At 31.6% G+C, this 17,437-nt stretch overlaps 1 protein-coding gene and 1 long non-coding RNA gene across 2 annotated transcripts in view; one reads left to right on the forward strand and one right to left on the reverse strand.

Annotated features, from left to right (window-relative positions):
* Positions 1-17,437, reverse strand: part of LOC126892103 (uncharacterized) — a 654,403-nt gene that overhangs the window by 270,462 nt on the left and 366,504 nt on the right. The gene's annotated exons all lie outside the window — the stretch shown is intronic.
* LOC126892104 (uncharacterized) lies at positions 15,616-16,124 on the forward strand. The gene is made up of 2 exons (XR_007700677.1): positions 15,616-15,649; positions 16,045-16,124. It is a non-coding gene; the product is annotated as an uncharacterized LOC126892104 (long non-coding RNA).

Consider the following 17,437-nt stretch of genomic DNA (forward strand, 5'->3'; position numbering starts at 1 on the left):
TAATTATTTATACAGGGTGGCCCAAAAATAACTTTTAAATTAAATTAATTTACTCAAAAAGAAGTAGATATGAATGTAATGTATTTATTATAAAATTTATTTATTAGTTTGATTGACGTCAGAAAACAGAAAAAAATGTTTATTTGACAAATAAACGTTGCTTTTTGGTCTTCATTCTTTTTTTTTCTCAATTAATTTAATTTAAAAAAAATTTTGGACACCCTGTATAGATAATTGTTTTGTTTATATTACTGAATGGATAATTAAATTACTTTTCAAATGAGCTATCACAATACCCCTACTCTCATTTAAAAAATCATACATTACGTCATCACGCCCAGATGGATAACGTAACTAGCATGATATATAGGACAAAAAATCATAATTTAAAAATAAAAATCGACCTGTTTCGGGATATCTCTCCAAAATCATTCTCAAGAAAACGAATTTGTTTCAACCTAAATGACCTCACTGTATATTAAGTTTGGTTGTGTGTATATTTCAATCAGTGTTGCCAATCGCATTTCTCTAGATTATCCGATGATCGCTCGAAAAATATCCGATTTGTCACGAAAAGGTACGCTAGGTCCAAAAATTATTCTGTTATTAAAATCAATGTTGCCAATGTTATTCCTTTAGTCCCCTTAACAACCATCAAATAACAAAATCCGTTGTTCGTCGGCCAATCAGTTAATTGTAATCAATTATCATTATGATAATTAACATAATTAATTGATTAATTAATTATTAATTATCAATTAACGTAACAATTATTAACTTAATTGATTAATTAATCAATTAATCTCATAACTGTAATCAATTATGTTTTCAGCAACCCGATCAAAGTTGACATTGACAACAATTAAATATTTGATAATGATCAGTTGATTCCATTTCTGATTAGCGTTCGAACAACCGGCCCTTTAATCTGCTGGATTCTCTGTTTCACAGTTTAAAAAAATTCGTTTATAGATGAAAATCTCGTATCCTAGCTGATTACCTAATTCATGTATGTAAATACTATTTACTTACTATTATTATATTATTCGTATTTTGTATTATCGTAAGTGTTAAATTCGAAATAAATAAATAAATCTAAATATTTCATTATTTGGATCGTTATATTTATTATAATTATTTAAGTAAAAAAAAAACACTTTTAAATATTATTTTATTAAAACGTAATAACTACCTAAAACTAGGTACTAGAAAAATAAATAATAAATAAATCAATACAAAAAAACTACAGCTACATTAATAGCATAGGCGCAAAATTTCTGGTCAATGCTTTTAAAATGCATTATTTTTTTCGAGTCCTGAGAAAGCTAATAAGTATTATTTAAAAATTTAAACGCAGAATGAAATATTACATTATTACCGAGGGCCGAAAGTCCCTGAAGATAATTTTTATTATAATAAGTTACAGGGGTGAAAGAAAAAGAGAATATTGTGTGTGATTTTTAATTACAAATATCTCATTCAAAAGAAATATTTTGTTTATTTCAAGGGACTTTCAGCCCTCGGTAATAACGTAATCTTTCTTTCTGCGTTCAAATTTTTCAAAAATATTTATTAGTTTTCTCAGGATTCGAAAAAAATGAAAACGTTTAAAGATTATTTCAAACAGACGTTTACTTAAGCACTGCACTACATTAAATGAAAATAAAACTAAATCGTCCGTGAATTAGCTTTCATAAGCTTAAAGACTAAAAACTAAAAACTCATAAATAACATCGGAGGGCAGACGGTTTCTGAAATTTGAATTGGATTAGTATGCCTTAAGTGGAGGCACTTGTGCATTTCAATTCTAAACAAAAGAATTGGCACATGTCCCTTTTGTCAAAAGATGAAAAGTATCGGATGTCACTAACATTCATCCAGTATAAAAATTTGGGTGGAAGCAAAGAAAATCAATGTGTTGTTGGTGTCGGGAATATATGGATGAGAAAGATTTAGTAGATGGTAGATATACACTGAAAAATATACGCAAATATCCGATTTATTTAAAGGTACGAAGAAGATACAACTCTCAAAAAGGTACGCAAATCGGATAATTATCCGCCGATTGGCAACACTGATTTCAATACTCATGTCCTCATGTATTAATGTACGTGTATTACGTACAAAACGAGTACATACATATCTTTTTTCTTCTATTATATTACTTGGAGGCAAACATTGAATTCTAACTAAAAAAAAAATACATCCACATAAGCAGAAACATTTCTCTTGATTGTTGTAATTAAATCAATCAATTACGTTAGATCTTAAATTAGAAAATGGCGTGGGAACTAAAGACGTCCTTACATGCTTCACCGATGTCACGTCCTTCAAACTACTTATGGATGCGATTCTTTCTGACAATAATCAACGAGAAAATATTTCTTATTCGCTGTATTAAGAGGAAACAGTAGCGATCAACAGGTAGCGAAAACGCGTTCCAAGATTACGGCTGTAATTTTGAATATTTTTTCGAGATATTTGGCACACGTATTCGTAATATAATAAAGAATGGCGGTACAGAGCCCAATTTGAAAAATATATTAATATGTGAAAATTACTCTGTAATTAAATACAAAATTAAAAAAACGAGCCTGTACCACCATTAAGAAGAACAAAAAAATACACTTTCTTCAAATAAACTTTTTTGTACCCGTGTTGAGCTGCCCCCCCCCCCACTTGCAAAAATTAAAAAACAAATAGCCCTGATTTATGAGCTATTTATGAGCTTTCATATTCCGCAAACTAAAAATTTTGAGCTCGTTCCACTGAGCAGGAATTTAATACTTTAGTGGCGGGGGGGGGGGCTGAGTAAACTTAAAATATATCGTATTGCGGATATAATTCCTATAGCTTATATACTCTAAGAATAAACTATTAAATCACGTGCATTTCGATTATTGAGCTACAACCCGTTCGCAAGAAAACCACCCTATCTTCCCGGCTTAAGAGAAAGTTGTACTTAAAATGCATTAAATTAATTATTTGGCGACTACATATCATTTAATAATTTATAAGCTCCCAAATTACGCGCATTTAGATCAGTAAATTGCAATTTATTTTGTATAGTGCAGTCACTGAACTGAAGGTAAAAATCAACGATTACCTTCAATTTCGGTGAACCTTCATTGATTTTCATGAAAATTGGTCAGTGGTTAGAGGATACCTCAAGAAACAAAGGTGACATGGTACCACCGTGCGCCTTTACCCTGAGGATGGATACCGCCCCTTCTCGGGGGTGAAAATTATTTTATAAAAAATAACTGCACAAATCAATAAAAGAACAAATTAAAAGCAAAATTTATTATATAAAGTTATTAAAATAAGTCAATACTTTTTAAAATATTAAAGATCAAAGATTTTAATTATTCGTGAAAAAGATGCATGTTTTGAAGCGGTTTTTCGTAAATCACTGAAAAACTGTAAGTTTTTACAAAAAAGTTAATAGTAGTTTAATTCGTATAGCTTATATTCTAAGAATAAACTCTTAAATCACGCGCCTTTCGATTATAGAGCTACAACCGCTTCGCAAGAAAACCATCCCATATTCCCGGCTTAAGAGAGAGTTGTACTTAAAATAATTTTTCTATAACCGAGTTAAAAATGCAATTTTTAGCACTCCATGCGAGCGTTAAAAATACTACTTTAAGGCACGAGTGCTTTAAAAAAATTTTAAGGCACTGCAGTTCGTATTGACCGTATATGCAATTTTGATGTAATGTTAAAAAAATATAAAATTGGAATGTCAGTCAAGTTCAAGTAAAAGTTTTTGTAGATATTGTCCTGTAATTACGTCTGTAGAAAAAATATTGTATGATATGCGTGTTAAAAAGTACATTTTTGAGGCACTCATGTGAATTGCAGAACTCGCTATCGCTCATTCTGCAAACTTTCACATGCGTGCCTTAAACGTGTACTTTTAACACTTATATCATAAATAACTATTAAATTAATTATTTGGCGACTACATACCGTTTAATAATTTATGAGCTCGGAAAATATACGCATCTCAATTATTGAATTGCCATTTTCTTTCTATAGTGCAGTCACTGAAGGTAAAAATCAACTATGGTAAAAATCTCCATTCATTTTCACGAATTGACAATAACAACTTGCGGTTTTAGCCTGGGGCATATGTCACCCCTTCTCGGGGGTGAAACTACTTTATTAAAAATAACCCCACAAATCGAGGGAGGGACAAATTTTAAGTGAAATTTGTTATATAATGTTATTAAAATAAATCAATACTTTTTGAGTTATTAAAGATCAAATATTTTAATTTTTGTGAAAGAAAATGCATGCTTTAAAGCGATTTTTCATAAATAACTCAAAAACTGTAAGTTTTTACAAAAAAGTTTTCATCACTAAAATTGAAGCTAATAAAAAATATAATAAATTGCTTACTTGAAAAACCCTTTAATGTTAATTTAAAGTAAGTTATTGGTAATTAAATGTATATTTTTTTCTGCGACTGTTCAAATCTAAAGATTCAAGCTTAAATAATGGGAAAGAGATGCATTTTATAACACTTAGGTAATAATACTTGTCAAAGTACTTAGAAATACCTATCAAAAATGAGCTCCAGAAAAAGTTGATAGCATCAAAATTTATACTTATAAAGTATACAGCTATAAAACTATACTACATTTAATCTTTCAAATACTTAATTTTTTTAGAAAATAATAATTCCAACAATACTCGATTGACGTAAAAAATGATAGATAAATGGTTTTTCAGTGATTTACGAAAAACCGCTTCAAAACATGCATTTTTTTCACGAATAATTAAAATCTTTGATCTTTAATAACTTAAAAAGTATTGACTTATTTTAATAACTTTATATAATAAATTTTGCTTATAATTTGTTCTTTTATAGATTTGTGCAGTTATTTTTTATAAAATAATTTTCACCCCCGAGAAGGGGCGGTATCCACTCTCAGGGTAAAGGCGCAAGGTGGTACCATGTCACCTTTGTTTCTTGAGGTATCCTCTAACCACTGACCAATTTTCGTGAAAATCGATGAAAGTTCACCGAAATTGAAGGTTATAAATTATTAAATGATATGTAGTCGCCAAATAATTAATTTAATGCATTTTAAGTTCAACTTTCTCTTAAGCCGGGAAGATAGGGTGATTTTGTTGCGAAGGGGTTGTAGCTCAATAATCGAAATGCACGTGATTTAATAGTTTATTCTTAGAGTATATAAGCTATAGGAATTATATCCGCAATACGATATATTTTAAGTTTTCTCAGCATTTTTCTCTTAAGTTAAATCAATTAATGGGTTGTTTGGGGGTGAAGGGGATGAGCTCAAAAATCGAAACTATAGAATTTCAAGAGCTCATAAATAGCTCGTAATTCTGGCGCAAAAACCGATTCAATATTCCTATTTTTAAGTAGTGGGGGGGGGGCTGACTCAGCCCCCCCCTCCCCACTAAAGTATTAAATTCCTGCTCAGTGGAACGTGCTTAAAATTTTTAGTTTGCGGAATATGAAAGCTCATAAATTGTATTTAATTACAGAGTAATTTCCACATATTAATATATTTCTCAAATTGGGCTCTGTACCGCCATTCTTTATTATATTACGAATCTTCTTCTTCTTCAAGTGCCGTCTTCTAATCAGAGGTTGGATATCATCATCACTATCTTTACTCTATCCACCGCTGCTCTAAAGAGTTCTATAGAACTGCATCTAAACCAGTCCCTTAAATTCTTTAACCATGACACTCTCCTTCTTCCTATACTCCTTCCGCCTCTTATCTTTCCCTGTATTATCAGTCTTAGCATTTCATATCGCGGTCCCCTCATTACGTGTCCCAGATATTGTAACTTTCTTATTTTTATTGTGTTTATTATTTCGCATTCTTTACCCATTTCGCAGTACTTCCGTGTTCGTTTTCCTCTGTGTCCATGCTATTCTAAGCATTCTTCTGTTACACCACATTTCAATGACTGTAGCTTATTTATGTGTTCTTGCTTTAATGTCCAGCTTTCAAGTCCATATTGTAGTATCGAGAACACGTAGCATCTCAAAGCTCTTGCTCTCAGTTCTAAGCTAAGGTCTTTGTTGCAGAGAACTGTTTTCATTTTTACAAACGCATTTCTTGCTATTTCTATCCTGGTCCTTATTTCTGTTGTTTGATCATTTTTCTCTGAAATCCAGGTTCCTAGGTATTTGTATTTATCAACCCTTTCTATCGGTACATTTCCCAAATATATGCTTGTTTGTATGTTTGTTTTCTTAGTTATTATCATGTATTTGGTCTTTTTTATATTCATTTTTAGTCCATATTCTTTACAGAAATTGTTTGTTTTGTTCAGTAGTAGTTGGAGTTGTTCAGCAGAGCTTGCTATAATCACGGTGTCATCTGCATATCTTATGTTGTTAATAGATCTTCCGTTAATTATTATTCCTTCACTTTGAGATAGCAATGCTTCTTCAAAAATGGCTTCACTATATGCATTAAAGAGTAATGGAGACATAATACATCCCTGCCGAACTCCTCTCCTGATTTCAATTTCTGGACTGGGTTCGTTATCTATTACAATTTGTGCTCTTTGATTCCAGTAAAGGTTTGTTATTATTCGTAAGTCCCGTTTGTCTATGTTTTTTGCTTTAGAATTTGGACTAATTTTTCATGTCTTACTTTGTCAAAAGCCTTCTCAAAATCAACGTAACAAACATGCACATCCACATTCATGTCCATGCATCTTTGAGCTAACACATTAAAAGCAAATAACGTCTCTCTGGTTCCTAGTCCGTTTCTGAACCCAAACTAACTATCATCTATTCCTTCTTCTAGTTTTTTGTTTATACGACCATGTATTATTTTCAAGAATAATTTGAGAATGTGACTTATTAATGATATTGTTCTGTATTCACTGCAATCTTTAGCGTTTGTATTTTTAGGGATAGCACAAAAGGTTGGGAGTAACCATTGTTTTGGTATGTTTCCTGTTTTGTACACTGTGTTAAACAAGTCTACGATAATGTCTAAGGTTTCATCATTTATACATTTTAAGCTTTCTACTGGGATTTGGTCTGGACCTACTGCTTTACCATTTTTGCTGTTTTTTAATGCCGATTTAATTTCTTCTTTTAATATCTTCAAAACCGTATCATCTTCTACTTCGACTTCCATCTGCTCTGTTCTATTGTCTTTGAACAATTCATTTCTGTATTCTGTCCATCTCTTTAATTTTTCGTTAGTACTCAACACAAGTTTCCCATCTGTATCTTTTAGTATTCCCGGTTTTCTTTTTCTGTTGATCTGCGTTAATTCCTTAATTTTTTTATGTGTGTTAAAATTATCATGTCTTTTCTGGTGTTCTTCTATTTCTGCGCATTGTTCTTTTAACCACTGTTCTTTAGCCTGTTTAATTTTGGATTTTATTTGTTTATCCACATTTTTGTACATCTGATTATCTTTGTTTTTATGCTGACGTCTTTCTTCCATTAAATCTAAGATTTCCTCCGTCATCCATTGTTTCTTTTTGTATCTGGTTGGTGTAAGAATTTCTTTTTGACATTTATCTATTTCTGTCTTTATTAATAACCATTTTGTCTCTGTTTCAGTATTTTGTTGGATTTGTTCTGTAACATTCATTAAACGGTTATTAATTTCATCTGTCAGGCGTTGTTTTATGAGTGGGTTTCTTAGTTTACTTGTATCGATTTTTACATCTGTTGTTCTGCGTTTTATTATTTTCATTTTGAGCCTAATTTTGGTCACTACTGGATTTACACTGGATATTACGAATACGTGTGCCAAATATCTCGAAAAATATTCAAAATTACAGCCGCAATCTTGGAACGCGTTTTTGCTACCTGTTGATCGCTACTGTTTCCTCTTAAAAGATGTAGTGTATAAAATGTGCATTTGTTGTTGTGTAGTTTTTTTGATCGATCTTCTCGAAAGTAATAGAGGGACTTAATAGATGTAAAATTTCAGACCAGTAGGTACTATTCTACCTTGTAATTGTGACCTTGAAACAACACACAGTGTACTGAAATTTTCAAAGTTTGTTTGCATATTTAAAAAGAGGACAAAAATCTGAGTTTATAGGTTCGCTTTATTTTTTTTTGCGCAGAAAATTTAATTGCTTTAAATTGGAAATTAGTGCGGCCGATATGTGAAACAATTGCACATTTAATGATACAAGCATATAATTTGGACCACATATACTACACATATAAAGGTTTAAATTTAGATATGAGGCCATTTCAGATTTTGCCTTTTACAAAAATGGCGGGCATTCAAAATGGCGGCTATACATATGTGTTTAATAGTATCATAACTTTTGAACGAAAAGCCCGATTTCAACCAAATTTGGTATATAGGTTCTCTTTCTGATTTATAAGATGGATGTGGTGAACCAGAAGAATCGGTTTACCAGAAGTTGTGTTTTTACTGGTTGTTTATGTAAAAATATGTTTCTTTTTTCAAGTTTTTCCCTCTGTATATATTAATTTTTCAAAAAGGTAATACCGCAATTGAAAAAAGCGTAAAAATATTTTGTAGAAAATATTATGATCTTTTTAGTTATGTTAATTACCATTTAATAAATGCATAACGTATCTTCACATGTACCTATGTGTGGCAGATTCGTGCAAATATTATAAGAAATATTGTGCATTTAATGGTAGAAGCATATAATTTGGACCACATGTACTAGCACATCAAGGTTCAAATTAAGATATAAGGCCATTTCAGATTCTACCTTTTACAAAAATGGCGGGCATTCAAAATGGCGACTATATATATGTGACTAACAGCACGATAACTTTTGAACGAAATTTACGATTTTACCAAAATTTGGTATATATATGTTCTTCTTTTGATGTGTAAGACCAAGGTCTTGAACCGGAAGAATCGATTTACCAGAAGTTGTTTTTTACCGATTTTTATGTAAAAGCATGTTGTTTTTTTACCAATTCTTTCACCCTGTATATATTAATTTTTCCAAAAAGTTAATACCGACGTTAAAAAGGGCGTAAAAATATTTTTTAGGAAATATTTTGAACTCTTTAGTTATGTTAATTACCAATTAATAAATGCATAACGTATTTTCACATGTACCTATTCACATATACCTATTTAGATATGAGGCCATCTCAGATTTTGTTTTTTTTTTTACAAAAATGGCGGGCATTCAAAATGAATCTGCCGCACATAGGTAATAGGTACATGTGAAGATACGTTATGCATTTATTAAATGGTAATTAACATAATTAAAAACTTCAAAATCTTTCCTAAAAAATATTTTTACACTCTTTTCAATGGCGGTATTACCTTTTTGAAAAATTAATATATACAGGGTGAAAAAATTGAAAAAAAAACCAACATATTTTTACATAAGAAATAGTAAAAACACAACTTCTGGTAAACCGATTCTTCCGGTTCAGGACTTCAATCTTATCCATAAAAAAAAAGAACCTGGATGCCAAGTTTGGCTGAAATCGGACTTTTCGTTCAAAAGTTATCGTGCTATTAGTCACATATGTATAGCCACCATTTTGAATGCTCGCCATTTTTGTAAAAGGCAAAATCTGAGATGGTCTCATATCTAAATTTAAACTTTTGTATGTGTAGTATATGTGGTCCAAATTATATGCTTCTACTATTAAATTCACAATAATTCTTATAATATTTGCACGCATCTGCCACACTTAGGTACATGTGCAGATACGTTATGCATTTATTAAATGGTAATTCACATAACTAAAAAGTTCAAAATATTTCCTAAAACATATTCTTACGCTCTTTTCAATGGTGGTATTACAATTTTGAAAAAATACTATATACAGGGTGAAAAAATTGGAAATAAATTATTTACATAATATAAAATAGTTTTACATAAAAAACCAGGAAAACACAACTTCTAGTAAACCGATTCTTTCAGTTCACGACAACGATCTTGTAAATCACAAAAAGAACCTATATACCAAATTTGGTTAAAATCGGACTTTCCATTCAAAAGATATCGTGCTATTAGTCACATATGTATAGTCGCCCATTTTGAATGACCGCCATTTTTGTAAAAGGCAAAATCTGAGATGGCCTCATATCTAAATTTGTACCTTTATATGTGTAGTATATGTGGACCAAATTATATGCTTGTATCATTAAATGTGCAATTCTTCATAATATTTGCACGAATCTGCCGCACTAAATTAAATATATTGAAGCTTTTAAGAACTCTGGAATTAAAATGTAGGTTAGGTTTTTAAAGCACTTTTAATAATAAATTATTAAAGGTATTGAAGAAATACTCATTTTAAAAATAATCAATACATATTACTTTTGAAATTATGTATATCGAAATTTTTGTTATGAATCCTCATTCTTTTTTGATGTAATTTCAAAATTAAAGTCATTAAATTGTCTGTCCAAAAAATTGAAGCAAACCATTAAACATAATTTTTGTGCTCTTTTCAAATGCGCAAACGGATTTTGAAAATTTCAATATACAGGGTGTTCTTTCAAGGTCACAATTACTTTATACTGTTTTGTTAATTGCGGACCTGGATTTTTGCTGTGATTTGTAAGTGGGTCGTTCGAATGTCGGAAACAAGTATTGATTATTTTTAAAACGAGTATTTATTTAATAACTTATTCGGAAATAAGTATCGATTATTTTTAAAATGAGTATTTATTTATTAACTTTAATAATTTATTATTACGACCTAGGGAAATATGGTCAGACAATGTCAATTGAGGCTAAAAACCGAAGTAAAACAGGCATTGAGCCTATTTAAAAGGTAGGAAGAAGAAGAAGAATAATAATGTATTATCAAAAGTGCCTTAAAAACCTGCTTTTTAGAGTGCTTAAAAGTTTCAATATATTAAATTTCAAAATTAAAGTCATTAAATTTTCTGCGAAAACAATTAAAGCGAACATATACACTCAGTTTTTGTGATTTTTTCGAATATCCAAATCCTACTTTGTTTTTTTTGTTTGTTAATCCGGACCTGGATTTTTCTTATGATTACTAAATGGGCCGTTCCAATGTACTAAATAAGTACTGTTAAAGTATTTGTTCATTAACTTTAATAATTTATTTTTAAAAGTTAATAATACCTGCTTTTTAATCTCTGAGTTCTTAAAAGTATCAATATAATTTCAAAATTAAAGTCATGAAATTGTCTGGCCAAAAAATTTAAGCGAACCATTAAACTTAATTTTTTGTGCTCTTTTTAAATATGCAAATGGATTTTGTCACAATGAATTTATAATTTTTTTAGTCCGGACCTGGATTTTTCTTGTGATTACTAGTTTGGTCGTTTGATTTCTAAATGAGACATATATGTACCAAATATCAAAAAATATATACAGTATGTCCCTGTAAGTTGTATCCATATGGAAAACTTTTTTATTATTAATTTTACGAAAAAAGTCATTCTTCATAAAAAGCTCTGCATGGTCCAAAACCTAAGATTCAACCATCAGATATAAAATTTTATGAATATTATACGAGGTATGTCAAAAAGTTTGAATTTCACTCAAGAGTAAAGTAGCTTTATTTTTCAAAATATTGAAAATTGCTATTATGAAAAGTTGTTTGGAATTAAAAACTATATTTTAATATGCAATTACATCCTTCTAATTGAAAAATTTTTTTTTTGAAAAATTATGGATAACTAATCTTATTTTCAGTTATTTCAGTTCTGATAACTCTTTTATTATTAATTTTACGAAAAAAAGTGATTCTTAATAAAAAGTTCTGCATGGTCTGAAACCTAAAATACAACCATCTTATGTCAAATTTTATCAATTTTATACAAGGTATGTCAAAAAATATGAATTTGGCTCATGAGTAAAATACCTTTATTTTTCACAATATCGAAAATTGTTATTATGAAAAGTTATTAAGAATTAAAAACCATGTTTCAGTATGTAATTACATCCTTCTTATTGAAATATTTTGAACTATAAAGGTACTTTACCTTTGATCTAAATTTATCTTTTCTGACACACCTCGTATAAAATTGATATAAGATGGTTGTATTTTGGGTTTTAGAGTATTTTAGAGCATGCATAACTTTTTATTATGAATCACTTTTTTCGTAAAATTTATAATAAAAGAGTTTTTAGAATTAAAATTACTGAAAATAATGTTAGTTATCCATAATTTTTCAAAAAAATTTTTTTTTCAATTAGAAGGATGTAATTGCATATTAGAATATAGTTTTTAATTCCAAACAACTTTTCATAATAGTAACTTTCAATATTGTGAAAAATAAAGCTACTTTACTCTTGAGTGAAATTCAAACTTTTTGACATACCCCGTATAATATTCATAAAATTTGATATCTGATGGTTGAATCTTAGGTTTTGGACCATGCAGACCTTTTTATAAAGGATAACTTTTTTTCGTAAAATTAATAATAAAAAGTTTTCCATATGGATACAACTTACAGGGACATACTGTATAAGGTGGTTCTAGAGTTATGGGTCCAGAAAGAAATGGGCAAAATCGATAAAACACCCTGTAAATTGGTTATAAAAATTGGTGGGGCAATAAATGTAGTATATCTAGAAACGCATTAGTGACTTATATTCACCATTCAGGTATGTATTTCCGTTTCCCAATGAAACACCCTGTATATTCATGGAGGATCTCGAACAAAACATTGTACACCAATAAGACCAAACAATCCACAGTATGTAGACGACGTGTTTTCCATTTGGCCTCAGTGACCATTGAAAAAGCATTGCATACGTTGTTGTTTTCCGTTTCTACCACATATTTCATTATTGATCTTCAAACTCGTAGTGGACCAACAACCAAGAGATAAGAAAAGCTAGGAAAAGCTAGATAAATTTTCAAAGGGGGGGGGGGGGCTTCTTGAAGAGCCACAACCTCTCTCTTGGCATACAAGTAAGGGTAAGAACCAGTGGCGTGCGGTGACTTTCGAAAGGGGAAGCGATTCAATAAGGATATAAAAATATTTTCTTAAGGGTCGAGGGTCGAGCAACTTTCCACCTGATAACACTCTGATGCGCAGGGGCTCTCTATCAGCAAAGTACTGAATTATGTGAGACGTCCTGCGTACAAGGACTCACACACTAAATCCGTCACGCGTGAATGCGTGAGGCACTCTCTTCCCGCTATTTCTAGTGACTAGTGACCTATCATTGATCTGTATTGCTAGCTCGGGCCTTGAGTCCTCGCGCCGGGCTTGGTTTTCTAAAGAAGAATCATATTTAAAAAAAAATATACTCCGAGGCATTTTCCGCAACACACAACTTTCACTAAAATGACACTTATTTATACTCGAGGTCTATTCTCCTATCAACTTCTGATAATTGTTGAATGCAGTCTTTCTTAATGGATAATAGGGCTAACTTTCAAAGTCTGTCTTCGCTTGTTGAATTTCTTTTAAACTCTTAATTTGAAACTTTTAATGCATCTTAATACTGCAAAACTTCGTTCAACTGATGCACTTGTGGCTGGGATAGTTAGTAGTACTAATTCACACAAATTGACCACTTCACACAGTGACTTGTTTAAACCAGTAGTTATAAAGAAATCCCAGATTTCTGGGTATTTCTTTATCATTCATGTCAGTTGTTTCATAAATGATATAACTGAGAATGCAAAGCTGGGATATCAAAAAAAAGAATGTGTGTGTACTTTGTACGCACGTAAGAAGTTATACTTCTATTATATGATTATATGATTATAAACGAAATTAATATACTTTTTATTTATATTTTATTTAAATATTAAATTAATTTATACTTACTACTTCTCAAAAATTTTTATTAAAACAGTGCCAAAAAACACATTAAAAATGCCACAAATGATTTCTGAACATTAATTGTCGGAAAATTTTTTAACTAAATACGTATTTTCTGAAAATAAAATTATATAATAAATATACTTACAATCATAAAATGTATAAAAAAAAATAAAAAAATAAAAGTTTCTATTGGGATTCGAACCAACTTACCACGCGGCTGGTATTTGCGTTGTCACCCGCATTAAAACTTCGCCACAGAGACAGCTTGTCATTATGTGCGAAGATCGTCTAACTAAACAGATTAACCTTTTTGACATTTTTAACTTATGTAAATCAAATTATTTTGATTTTGAATTGAAATGATTTAGAATTGAAAAAATACAACAAAACATAGAGTAAGAAGACAATATATTAGGTGAATATTAAGGTGTAAAATAAAAGTATTACATACTACTTATGTATTTTGGTAGGTTCAAGGTAGGTATCGGAGCCCGTATAACGACTAATAAATTTCGCAATCACTTGCGTCGTGCAAAGTGGCTATGTTCAAATATCATAACAAAATTTGATCAACTATTTATAAAACACTTACCAGTGAAAGATTCTTTAGCTTTGAATAAGCGAGATCTGCGGCACTCATACTAGGCACAGTTTGATGAGCTTTCACATTGGCATGCAACAAGCATCTCTTCTATGTAAATAAGTCCAAAAATATAATATGAAAACTATTTAAAAAGGCATTAACTAACTTTTTGTTTGTTGTTTCTCTTCCTACAAATTTTAAAACGCAACAAGCATACATTATAACCAAACCATGCACAGTCCCACAGCTGTGCCACAGCTGCCATATTGGATAATTTTTGTCATGTCATTTGAACATCCAATCAGAACAAAGTTATAATGCGCATGCGCCCGGTCGCTAGGTTTTCCCATATAAAATTTCACCGTCATTACGCCCGTAAAGAAGTATAACTTCAAAAATTTTCATTATTTAATCGTAATGACATAAATTCCTCTGTGGGAAATTTTGATGAATTATAATTAGAAATATTAAGATTATATATAATTCTACAAATTTTAAATCGTTAAAATTTTGAAAGCTAGAATTCATTTGTTGTAGAATATTATCAAAAGGTCTCTTTGTTTCCTCTGTTTTCTCTGTCTCTCTGTCTCCGAAATTATCAATCTTCATTATTTTTCTTTCATGTTCAAACCCCATGTTCAGTTTTATCCCAAATATTTTTAAACTGCTCTCGTTTTTTTAATTATCGTATTAATAAAGTCATCAATTTGTCTTATACAAAATGCAATACCATTTGATTTCTGTAAAATGTCAAATAAAAGATCAGTAAAAGGAAATATCTCTGCAAAAAATTTAAATCAAAATATTCTTTAAGCGAATGTATGTAATACCTAAGCACCCCTTAGCAGCAGTACAGTCGGAGCATCTTACTTTCTGGAAGGCGATACGACGAGCGCTTCCATGGCATACCAAAATTCGCGCGACTAGTGGCTGCGGTCATTGAACCCTGACCAATTTTAAAAGGGACAACTGCATGACAAGCGGCGATTTTGAGATGCGCTTCTGCCAGGAGTGGACCAAATAGTTGAATTGTGTGCATATTGAGTTCGTTCGTACGCGATTAATTTTTAATATTTTTCAATGCCTATTGGCTAGGTAATATGTAGATTATTTGGATTAGGGAAAAAATTTTATTATTAAATATTAATTAATAATATATTTTCTTATATCGACGAATAAATAGGGAAGCGGCGCTTCCCCCGCTTCCATGGACCGCACGCCTCTGGAACAGAACAAGTGGGTCGAGGTGGAGGTGTAGGTCGCGGTGGATGCTACTAGTAAGTCGCGGTCGATGTCGACAGCACATAGCAAGGAGGTCACCTGCGCTGTCAGTCGAGCTAGAATCACTATCAAGTGAAGTAGTTTAATGAAATTTGAATGACAAAAAGACTGTGCTTTTGCGATGTTGTGTCAGTCAAGTGATGATAGTGATGAAATGTCAGCTGTAAATAATCAGATCCTCCTTCATATTTCAAAAATTTACTGAATTTAATTACTTTAGAAATTAAAAAAAAACGGAATACAAAAAGGGATTATATAAAAAGTATCAACTCAGATAGCGCAGATAATGGCAACTTGGCTTCGAACGTACCAATCACAGGGAAGCATCCCTAAGGGTAAGAACAGAACAAGTGGGTCGAGGTGGAGGTGTAGGTCGCGGTGGATGCTACTAGTAAGTCGCGGTCGATGTCGACAGCACATAGCAAGTAGGTCACCTGCGCTGTTAGTCGAGCTAGAACCACTATCAAGTGAAGTAGTTTAATGAAATTTGAAGAAATTCAAAAATAAACTGAATACAAAAAAGGGATTATATAAAAAGTATCAACTCAGATAGCGCAGGTAATGACAACTTGGCTTCGAACGGAACAATTACAGGGAAGCATCCTTGTAGGCCGCGCAGTAGACATTCATGTAAAACAAACTCATTTTATTTTCAAAAGCATCGATGTAAACCTCCTGGATGGCATCGCGCTAAACCTCCACCGCGACTTACCTGCTCTGTTCTCTTCCATTCACTGCAATGTGTTTGTTTTACATGGATATCGACATCGACCGCGACCTCCACCTCCACCGCGACCTACTTGTTCTGTTCTTACCCTAATAATGCTGCGATGTTACTTCTTCGCTGTCCTTTTTTATGGTATTGAATCGTGGACCTGTGGACATGTGGAATCGTGGATATGTACCGAAAATTGAGAGAATTTGAGATGTGGCTATTTGAGGTCCTCAGAAGAATGAAGAAAAACCGAGAGGTACTGACGACAATCAAATCTCAAAAGTTAGAGTATTACGGACACGTTATGCGAAATGAATCCAGATATGCCCTCTTACAAGCCATCCTGTGTGATGTGCCCAGGAAGATGACGAACATCCTGATTAAAGAACCCCAGAAGCTGGTTTAACACAACATATGTGCAGCTTTTCCGATGCTCCGATCAGATAAAGATTTCCATGATAATCGCGAACATTGGTCACGGATAGCCACATCAAAAAGAAGAAAATCACATTCATCCATCACAGCTAATCTTACAGTGGTCTTATAGAATGTAACTCGTAGTTTCAATGAAATTCTTGTCTCATGTCACACCACTGCACTGACTTTTTCAAGTTCTTTTCGATTTCATCCGTACTGCTCTAACTCTACTACACGCAGCTTTATTGCTCTTTACGTTGGTGTTTGATACCATAACTCTACTTTTTAAAATCAGTTAAATATTTTATTTTTATTATTAAGCCCATCATACATTCTATATATTGTGTACCTTACAATTTAATGCAGTAATAAATTATTTAGATACAATTTCACCCACAGTCCACTTTGCTGCAGCAAAGCTATAAATCAGTGTTGGTACCACAATTGGTGCTTTAAAAAACAATAAAAGCAGGCACCATCGTTTCTATTAGTTTTATCTGGGGTTATAAATTCATGTAGGTTCTAAAAAATAGACCCACACAAAGTCCTTCTCTGACCATTCACCTCACCAGCGATTATTTACTTTTCAAATTAAATTCTTCTACCAAAAACGGCGTTAACAAATGAACATCTCGCCGGAGAGACATAAAGTCTGAGCCCGCAGGCAGGAAAGGCGCGCAATTTGAATCT

This window comes from Diabrotica virgifera, chromosome 9 (assembly GCF_917563875.1).
Source record: "Diabrotica virgifera virgifera chromosome 9, PGI_DIABVI_V3a".
NCBI classification, from domain to species: Eukaryota; Metazoa; Arthropoda; class Insecta; order Coleoptera; family Chrysomelidae; genus Diabrotica; species Diabrotica virgifera.